Source organism: Thunnus maccoyii, chromosome 15 (assembly GCF_910596095.1).
Source record: "Thunnus maccoyii chromosome 15, fThuMac1.1, whole genome shotgun sequence".
NCBI lineage: Eukaryota > Metazoa > Chordata > Actinopteri > Scombriformes > Scombridae > Thunnus > Thunnus maccoyii.
This window is the reverse complement of record NC_056547.1, coordinates 13194474-13205203: the sequence shown is the minus strand read 5'-3', so window position 1 is coordinate 13205203 and position 10730 is coordinate 13194474. Positions and strand designations below refer to the sequence as shown.

At 41.8% G+C, this 10730-nt stretch overlaps 1 long non-coding RNA gene across 2 annotated transcripts; it reads left to right on the top strand.

Annotated features, from left to right (window-relative positions):
* The first annotated feature begins 2747 nt into the window (after nt 1-2747).
* Nucleotides 2748-10391, top strand: LOC121912473. 2 transcript variants are annotated; one of them, XR_006100068.1, is made up of 2 exons: nt 2748-3155; nt 6628-10391. It is a non-coding gene; the product is annotated as an uncharacterized LOC121912473 (long non-coding RNA). The 2 variants fall into 2 exon arrangements; XR_006100069.1 differs by lacking the exon at nt 2748-3155 and adding an exon at nt 3974-4923.
* Nucleotides 10392-10730: the final 339 nt, after the last annotated feature.

The following is a 10730-nucleotide window of genomic DNA, read 5'->3' as shown; positions in this document are numbered from 1 at the left end:
CATTAGTATATTTCTTGCACCGGCGGGTAGCGGTCGAAGCGTCTGGCTGCTCTCTTTATGTAGAACAAGGCGATTCAATCTGGGCTGATTCAATGACTCACTCGTATAAATGAGGCATATTAAACCGCACCTGTTGATGGGAGGTTGGGAGCAAATGGAGTACGTGTGATTGTGTGTATGCATGGCGTATTGATCCAGCTGGAGGAGAGCTTGGGAGGACTTCCACATGGCCTTGATGTGTGAGATGCCGTCTGGACCTGGAGACTGCGCTATTGATCAGCGCGTCGAGTCTTAAGTAGCCTCTCCATTCAGGCCCCTTGATGGCAACACACTTCCAAAATGACAGTAATCAATGGAAATGGTTAAATGACCCCACACAACTCAAACGTTATGAATTGCCTTGGCACTGTGGATTTATCTTCGTGGATTATGGAGCGCTGTCTGACTTATTGACCACTTGTGAGGCTACTTATCCTCCCTCAGGATAGACACAGTGTCAAACTGGAGCTTAGTGTTTATGAACTATACCCCCAGTGAGTCAGTGAATGTTTACTTCGCTTCCCTTGCTGCTGCTAAAGACCCACTCTTTGCATGATAGATGGGCAATATATGAGCCATTTTCCCCCTTTCACTCCTCACTGCTTATAATCCAAACACATTTGAGTGTGATGGTTGTCAAATGGTAGCGGGTAATCAGACAGAGACAAAAATGAATAATGCATCACAATATGTCTGGCTATCATTGTGTTGATTATTGTCAGAACGAGCCAGAGCACTGTTATTGCAATGAAAAGACATTCAGCACAGCTCTACAGCCCTACATCCAACAGTAAAATGTACACTGTCAGTTTTTCCTCAAACATATAGTTAGAATATACTGCAGTACAATGCCGGAAAGTTTTAAAAAGCAAGAATTGCAATTGTCAGTTTCTCCATCATATATTGTGAGCTCAAGGGAAAAGAAGGCAGTCAAGTCGTCGATCACTTCACTTTGCCCCAGTAGTGTAGACACATTGACAAACAGTATAATGCAGACAATTGAGATTGATACAACCGTAGAGACACACAGAAAGCTCTGGACGTAACAAAGCAGACCACAGCTGCAACACTGTCTCTTTACGGAAGCTCACAGACAGCAGTCACGGACAAGTTGGCTCAAGTGTTCAAACAAGGAGAGGAAATTTCACAATATGTAGACTGAAAAATGATTGAAACATTCACTTACAGGTGCGAATTATCACACCTGTCATTAGACAAAGCGAAAAATGGCAGATGAGTGTTAAAAATGTGCCCATTTGCAACAATTTCTCCTTTTGATTCATATGACGTGGAATGGTGAAAGCGGTGTGGTGATTTGCGAGGATCATTACAGCCAGAGGACAGTAATAGGAGGAGGACTTCTCACATCAGTGAGAGTGACAGGGACAGCGAGTGAAAGAGCTGAAAGTGTGAGAAACTAATTGTAAAAATGACAGCAGCATTTAGCCAATGTTAAACAGCAGAACTACAAGGTGGCGTGCTTCAGAAAGGGCACTTTATTGAATTGTTAGCCATTAGAGAACAAAAAAATGTCCTCTCACAATTGTCCAATGTTGTACTATTAGTGGCATATCGAGGGTTTAAAGGGAATTCAAGTCCACAAGTAAGAGCTGCAGTGTTATGAAAACCTCGGGGAAGAATGGACCTGTATGATAAAGTGGCATGAATGTCCACAGCATGCATATAAAAACTATAATCTTTTCTGACAAGAGTCTGACATTTCGGTGCCGCTATTGCAGTTTTTCAGAGCGTTACATGATGACAAGCTCTCTCCATTTTTATCTGAGCCTTAATGCTTTTAGCCCCACTTTCTGAATTAGCTGTCAGCTACTGTGGTCTCCTTCTAAATGCTTCTTTGGAGCTCAAATGACTGAATTAGGCTCTACCTTTAAAGATAATTGCTTAATTGGGGTCTTTTCATATGCTGTCGGTAGCTGAGGACCTGAGAAAGGCTCTGATAACTCTGTAATTATGCGGCTGCAGCAGATATGTACGCATTTGTGGCAGGGCTGTTAAGAATGAGCTGACAGCCGCATGCTCTCCCGACGTCCACTCTGCCTCCATGGACTTTGAGATAAAGCTAAAATTCCCGGGCCTCTTTCAACACAAATACATGAGTACTTGTATATGTGTGTGTGTGTGTGTGTGTGTGTGTGCATGTCAGGACACATGAGTGTATGTCAGTATATGAATAAGATGTCAGAGTATGTATGAAAACAGCTGGGCTGCAGGTATGGCTGGGAGAAATCTTTGCCTCTTCTTTTATTCCTGCTGTACTGCCACTGCTTCCTATTTGAAAGGTGGAAGAACACTATTACACGGTACATCTTCTTCCTTCTAGTACAGCTCCTGGATACAAAGTGTCAGAGGAAGTCTATTTGTGTAAGATGTTTTGGAGGAGGAACATCACATACATGGAGGCGGCTTTCACCTGAGTCTTTTTTCCAAAGGGTTGGCTGTCAATATAACTTTGCCCGTAGAGAGTTAGAAGAGATGTGCTGTGGTGAGAGGGAGCGTAGGGGAGAGGTAAATACAGTTATGGTCTGAGGTGAATAACAGTAGGGTGGCAGAAGAAGAAGTGGGAGCCAGAGTGGGGAAGGAAGGAGAGAGGATAAGAGGAGGCAAAGCGGACTGGAGCCACAACGGGAAAGGAAAGGAGGGGGGGGGGGGGAGGCGAAGATTAGTTTTGCTCCGGTAACGACAGATCATAAAAACACGAAGGGGAGGAAAGAGGAGATGAAAAAGAGAGAAGGGGGGAGGATTAGTGCCACTTCAGGAATGACAGAACATGGGGGAATGAGAGAAAGAGGAGTGGGATGGGAGATGGGAGGAATCCTGGGAGTTTAGTTAGGATTAGTTTTGCTTCAGGGACTGGGGATTGAATGAGGGAAAGGGAGTTGGGTGATCTGGGTGGCGTCATGAAAACAAAACCTCTTATCAATCAATTGTTGACAAAGTGAGACCCAGAACAATCTCTCTCTCTCTCTCTCTCTCTCTCTCTCTCTCTCTCCCTGCACTCCAAGCCCTCTGGGATGTGTATATCTACTGGACGTCACTGGCAGCACACTTTTAAAACTAATGACACAGTGGTAAATAAAGTGTTTCCAGTAACTGCGGTGAGTGACCATTCTGAGAAAAACAGTAAAAAAAAAAAAATCATTTTTCACAAAATACAGTTTTGGCTTTGGACCCTTTAAAAATGAAGCAAAATTAATGTGCAACCTTTTTCAAAGATTACATAAAGATTACATATTTTATGAGCTATGGGCATTAGAAACCAAGATTGATTTTTGCCTTCTCAGATAGTTATTTTGAATAAATTTTATAGGTCTGAAGTTGTAAAATTATGCAGTACTTCACATGAAAATACTAAGGATAAGAGAAATATCTGAAAAAAATATGTTTTTCTTCATCTTTGCTAACTTGTTATACCACAATTATACATGAATTTTCTTTCTGTATATAAAAATGGTGGGTAAACTAAGTGTGACTGACCAGAATATGGATCATGTCATCTCATCAGCGTATTCAAATTTCTCTTGTTTTCTGGAGATAGTCCAAATCACTTCTAATTACCTCCATCAGTCCAAAACAAGAAACTAGTTTGCAGCGCATGAATCAAAATGAGCATCTACATCTGTTCCCTTTTTGGTTGGCAGGAATCTCTTGTTACTCCTATTTTGCCTTGGAAATGAAAGATTTGCTTGTGAGATATTTTTTTCTTTTGGCTGAGGCCATCAGGGGAGCCTTTAACATAGAAATAATGCTTGACAGGGCATTTTTTCCTGTGATAGAGGGTATGAAAATTATGCAATAATAAAACATTTGTGCTGTTTGAAGTTTTCCTCAAAGTTGTATAGATAAGAGGAAAAGGGAGATAACAAGAAAGACTGCTAACTAGCTCCCTGGTTATTACACTTCTCTACATAGCAGACAAAAAAAAAAGAACAAATAGCCTTGTGTAATGGGAATAAACACCACGGCTGGAACAAATCTTTGACTAATCAAGTTTCTTGGATGAAAACCATGATATAAAAATATGGCAATGACAGATGCCTTCTGTTTTTCTGTGCCAATATTTACATGTCATGAAAGCTGACTGACATGTTGCCAGGCCAGGTGAATGTTTTTATAAAGCTGCATATATTTCCTTCATACTGTGCCCTGACAGGAGGTGATGGGGGAGAAAAGAAAAAGAAAAAAAAAGGAGACTGAGAGAGAAAGCAGGAGTACAGTGGATAACTATGACTGGCCCATTAACAGGGCTGGTTGTCAGTGTCAGCGGGCTCAGCTGCGGACAGTGGGCAACAGTTGCAGAGGAACATTGTTAAAAAGGAGCAGCACTGTCAGATCTGGACATTCTCCTAAAGTGTACATGGCTGAGGTCACAGGGCGCATGGTTAACACTAGCAGAAGAGAATAACAAGTCCGGTGCTTTGTACAGATTGACTCTGAAGACTGTCCCTATGTGAATATCAAACCTCTACCATGACAAATAGGCAAAGAGGGCGAGGGATGAAGGGCCAGGCGAGAGTTGCGAAAAGAGGCAAAGCACGAGTGAATTGATGGAAAGAGGTTGCGAGGAGGGTGGGTGAGAGAGCAAGAGGATGTGAGGCAGATGGAGCGAGGTGACAGTGCAGGGAGAGAGAAAGAAAGAGACAGAAAAGGGGAAGGTTTGTGTTTAATTAGCGGCCCTGGAGAGTGTCTTGGTTGAGCCAAGGAGGAACATGGGATGTTCTCTAATTGGCCCTGCTCTGTGGAGAGGGAGGGAAGGAGGGAGGAAAAGCTAGATAGAGAGAAGACAGACACAAGAGGGAGGAGGAGAAAAGGAGGAATGACTGGACTTTTGTCTGGTTGGCTGCATGTTTATTTGGGGAAAGTGTTGTATGTATATTTGCTTTGTGATAGATATGTTGCTGTACCAATTACATCTTGGTCTACCTTAATTACCTAAGTTTAATTTACTTTAATATTACATAATACTATATTATATACTCTTAGTAGGAATAATGTTATTTTGGACCATTGTGAGAGTTATGTTACTATTTAATAGGTAATATTCAATAATCACTCACAGCACTATATCTATTATTATTATTATTATTATTATTATTATTTATGTATAACACTAGTTATACTAGATTGACATTTTAGGAAATAAACTTATTCTCTTTCTTGCTGAGAGTTAGATATGAGGATTGATACCACCCCCATATTTGTCTGTTTAATATTTAGCTAGAGGCAGAAGATGCTTAGCTTAGCTTAGCTTTGTTTAGACTCGCAATTGCACATAACTACCCCCATAAAACCACAACTTGTCATCTTTACACATTGGTATTTGTACAGACGTAACAAACAAGAGATGAAATGTTAATTAGTGAGTTTTACAGGTGCTGGTTGGTTTTTACATCCTGACAGTTAAGCTAAGTTTTTGCCTGCTTTCAGTCTTTAGGCAAAGCTAAGCTAACTGTCACCTGGCTTTAGCTTCCTATTTAACAGAAAAACATGAGAGTGGTATCAATATTATCATCTAACTCTCAGCAAGAAAGCAAATAGGAGTCTCTCCTAATATGTTGAACTATTCAGTCAGTAAGTTGCTCATTCTCGTCTCCTTGCTATTGTTTGATGTGGGACAGTTGTGTGTAACGGTAGCTAAGAGTTTGGTATATACTTGCTTTGCTTGGGTTGAATTTAACACTACCAACCAAGAATGCAGGGCCACAGATATAAAGATACACTATACTGTATATGGACAATCTTTTCAACATACTTTTGGGTACTTTTGGTCTAGTTCTGTTTTAAAACTTTGAGCCCTTAATTTCAAGTACTGGGATCCATATTTCTTAATTCTTAATTGACCTAGCTTGACTGTTCTCCCTTATGTGACGACACACCCAACATCTCATTTTGAGGTAGATATGAAAACAGCCTTACAAAAATAAGTCCAGATGTCACTGTAGTGTATAGATGTAATTTTTTAATACATACAAGGATAATTTCCCCACACATTAGTACAGTGAGGTCCCCAACCTGCAAGTTGCTCTTTAAGTGGGAAATCTTGGAATGTGGTTCCAATTTTGTGGAGACAGTTTGGAGGTCCTTTCTTGTTTCAAAATGACGATGCCCCAGTGCACAAAGCGAGGCCCATAATGAAATGGTTTCCCTATTGTTGTGTGGAAGAAATTGACTGGCCTGAACAAAGCCCTGACCTCAACCCCATCCAACACCTTCGGGATGAATTGAAAGGTCAGCAGTGCGTCAGGCCTAGTTGCCCAACATCAGTCGCTGACCTCACTGGTGCTATTGTGACTAAAATGGACAAATCTCCAGGTCCCCAAACCTTGTGGACAGCCTGAAAACAGAAGAGTGAATGCTGTTATGATAGCATATTAACGGGATGAGATGTTCAGCACTAAAATATGGGTGTAATGTCTGATTGCCCACATTCTTTGGCCATGTAACGTAGATAGATAGAAAGATAAATGTAGGTGGCATGCTGTCACAATAAAAATACATATCTTTATAAAATTATACACCCACGTATTGACGTATTTCAAAATAGTGTGTGTGTGTGTGTGTGTGTTTCAGCTGCAGAGGGTCAAGGAGAAACTTGGTTGCCATGACACGCAACAAAGAGGAGAGGAGAGAAAGCTCAGAGGATATGAATAAGGGAGCAGGAGAGATGGATGAGGGGAGTGGGGAGAGGCAGGAGAGAGACAGAGATGGATGGAGTGAGGAGTCTAGCTGTACAGGGGCAGAACTACGGAGAGAGACAATTCACAGATGCACAGAGGAGATCTGGGAGAGGCTTTGGAAAAATGACAAGTCAAGAAGTCGGGGAAGGAGGGATAATGAGCAAAGACAGAGAGGAAGGAGTGCGTGTTTGTGTGGGAAAGGGAGACTGAGGCCAAGAGGGAGACTTGGAAAGAAAAGGGAAGTTTATTAGAGAGAATTCGGAGAGAGGAGTAAGAGAGAAATGCAAAAATATGGTTGATTCGGGAAAAGCAGTGACAATAACTGAGACAGAGAGGAAAAGAGAAACAAACTGAGACTCTACAGGGAGAAGGGAGGGTCCAGAAACAAATCAGGCCAGCTCAGCACGTTCTTCTTCATCCAACCCATTTAGGATGGTGGCATTATTCTAACCATAGCCTCAATCGATACTTGTGACAGCATATTGGTGATCAATCAAAGTGTCAGGACAGAATTGATCATGCTCAGTCAAATGTGACATAAACAAGGCCTTGCGATCGATACGATGTTAGTGTATTCAGTCCAAGACAAACACTCTGTATCTCAATTAACTGCTCATTTCGCAACTGTATACTTTGATAAAGAGAGTCATTTATGCACACCTGAATGTCTTGAAGCACCCACCGGCCAAAAAGATTCAATAAGTATATCGTAAACTTGTATTGTTAACAAAATTGCATTTTATATATACGTTTATACCCCAAGAAGAATGCAAATTGATCTATCGCTTGTTTTCTTTTTGTTTTTCCTGTCAGGTGTACAGGGGGGAAAAGAGAAAATTACCACAAATGAGTACAAAGAAACATATACACCAGAAGCATTAAAGTTTAAGTGAGCACCTTATTGAGGAGACAATCAACAGAGAAAAAAGGATCTAGGGAGTTTTTTTTTCCCCCTGCAAAGTTAATAACACAGCACATCACAGCAAAACAATCAGATAGTGAAGAGCCACAAGAGGTGCCTTAATTATAGGTAAGAGCTAATTATGCTAGATTGAAGTTATGCTTGCTGCACAGATGTCACCATATAATGAGATAGAGTGGAGTGAGGGTCAGGAAGAGGTGCATAAGGCAATGGACCACACATCTTGATGCAGAGGTCACACCAGATCCAAACGCAGATTTAAAATCTTCATTAAAGCTCTGATAATTGTGCAGTCCATTGGATGTAAATGAGGCTTGAAGATCGATAACCCAACGCTGGGTTCAGTCTAATGGAGAAAAGAGTGACGGTGATACATGGTTATAACTACGCTGCTTCGCATTACGGATAACCCTTGCTAACCCTGTGTACCTGCTACACCTGCAATTAAATGATAATGCCTATGGGAGAGAGAGTGAGAGAGAGTCTCGCCGCTCAAAGCACAGATGCTTCTATCATAACTAAATGATACTCTGTCTGACCTCGGGTGTAGCTAGCCACGGCGCATTGGGAGCTTTCGGAGCTGTAATGCACCATTATGATATCGAACGGTCGATAGCTTCCCCCCAAACTCCTACCCCTACCCCCACACAAACCCCCTCTGCTCCTTCTCCTTCCAATCTATTCAGTGCTGATGCATCGAATAGGAGAGTCCAGGAAGGAGTTGAAACCCCTGAGGAGAAAGCAGAATGGCTAAATTGACCAGATTACTGAGACTAATTGGTCCAATCCTGAGGAACTGGCTCATTAAGGTGTGTGAGGAGATAACGAAGCATGCTACAGAGGGCAGGAGAAATATGTGAATAAACATATGCAAACACCATGCAAAGTACACAACGAGAGTATGCATGTATGCACAAATATACACATTCAATATGCACACGCATATTTGTACAGATAATGTTCATCTCGATGCACACACTCACACTCATAGAGGGTTTACTGGAAAATGATAAGCTCCCTGATTAACTCCCAATTTACAGCTTGGCACAGCTTGTATTAAAGCTGCTCAAATTAATGTCTTTATATTAACAATGGATGAAATGACTATGTGCACTGTAAAAGGGAGTCACGTGTAGTGATGAACCCAACTTCGGTTCACCTCAGTTCTGCAGAGATTTTTAGTGTCTCTCAGCTCATTGTTTTGTTTTTATGTCTACCGTTTCGGTTCACTCCCACCACTCTTATCAGTGTAATTCCCAGACACAGCAGGCAGCTGTTTATTTGTGAGAAAGCTCTGATAAACCTGCTAAACCTCCTGCCCAGCACTAAACAGCAGACAGAAGTTAGTGACTAGCTGATGAACATAGTGGAGCATTTAGCAGCTAAAGAGTCTGATATTTTAATCAAGAGTCAGTGGAGAGCAAAACCAGGGCTAAAGGAGAATATATTTGTTAGGTGGCCAGAAGCGCAACTCCAAATTAATGCTATAGTCACTCCATATCTCCTCATCTGGGCAACTGTTTGCTAGATAGATTGTTCACCATACCAACTTTATAAGTGACTTTGTCAATGTTGTGTTTACAGCTTTATGTGCTGCCCCCCCGAGTGGCAAATATATAGTAGGTTTAACGAGATCTTTTTTAAAGTTTCACCCAAACTACAAAAACACATTTTCCCACTTCCTGCTAACTGAGATTTCTGCCTCCACTCCAACTATAACTATTTTTTTGCTAATGAAACGGTCCGTTAATTTAAAACTTTTAAGTATCAAAAACTTTAGAGACTTTTAAATGCTGTCAGCACCAAAACCTAGGAAAAACTATTTGCATGGCTACAGTAGATACCCCCGGCAAGTGGTTAGTTTTTTTCATAATTTAGGTGAACTGACAACAATCGGCTGTTCTGAAGGTTGACAGACACAGACAATAGATAATTAATTGGATAGATGTTTGGGGGGAGCAAAATGCCAAAAGAAGGAAAGAGGTGTGTGTTTCCTCGTGCTGAAGGCCTCCATCGCTTCATCGCCCCTTCACTCCACAGGCCATCCCTCCATCACAGAGTGAGAGAGGGGAACGGACAGCGTTGCCTGAAGCCAACAGAGCAGTAGAGCGAGCACAGGAGAGAAAGTGAGAAAGCGAAAGCAAAGGCGGTGGGGGTAGAGGAAGGCAGAGCCAGGTGTGGAAGAGAGGAATACAGACATAGAGCAAGAGAGAGACACAAATGCTACCCAGAGAAGTTGTCCTCCCCTCTGGTTATCCTCCATCACCCTGCCTGTGTTTTCTCCATCCCTGTGACTTCCTTCATGGCCCTTTGGCTCCGTGACCCCCGTGTCGGCTGCCATTTCTCAGCCCGACCCTGTCACTCTCCTCCCGGCTCACATGCAACCCACATTGGAGGGTCGAGTGTCGTCAGCGGAGCTTGAACCTCACACCATTGTTGTAAGACAGAGCAGATCCTGTGACGGACTAAATGTGACAGTTGAGCTGCTGACCTTTGGTCCGGAGACAACAGACAGAAACCGGCAGCCGGAGCAGCATCACCCATGCACACATGACACACAAGACAAGACACACACTCACTCATTCAGTTGTATTGTGTGTAAATGTGTGTACAATTATGTCATGCGGTCGATTGAATTGTAGTAATCCCATATGTTTTTGTTATAGATGTGTACAAGGCATATATGCATATGATATATGTAAAAATATTTCAAATTAAAAAGATGTTGAGGTCTCTTCCGTCTGTGCCTCTGGTGTGCCAGTGATAAAAACAAAAACTGCACTGTGAATAAGTCAGTTTTACTTTTGTTTCAACCCAGTGCAGGCTTCAGTGAGCAGAAAAGAACATATAAAAATATATCACACACAAATAACTGAAGTCTCTCTCAGTGAGGAAATTAGTACCCCATTAAGAGGTGTGACAATGACATTCTGCATAAAAATATTCACCTTAACAAGTCAAGTTTCTGTATGGAAGCTCATTAGTGCCACTGTTGAAACCATGTTTTACTGTACTATGCTATTATTTTCTTGGTACTTTTTCACCTAATGAGCTTTACTGTGCAGTAAAGTTGA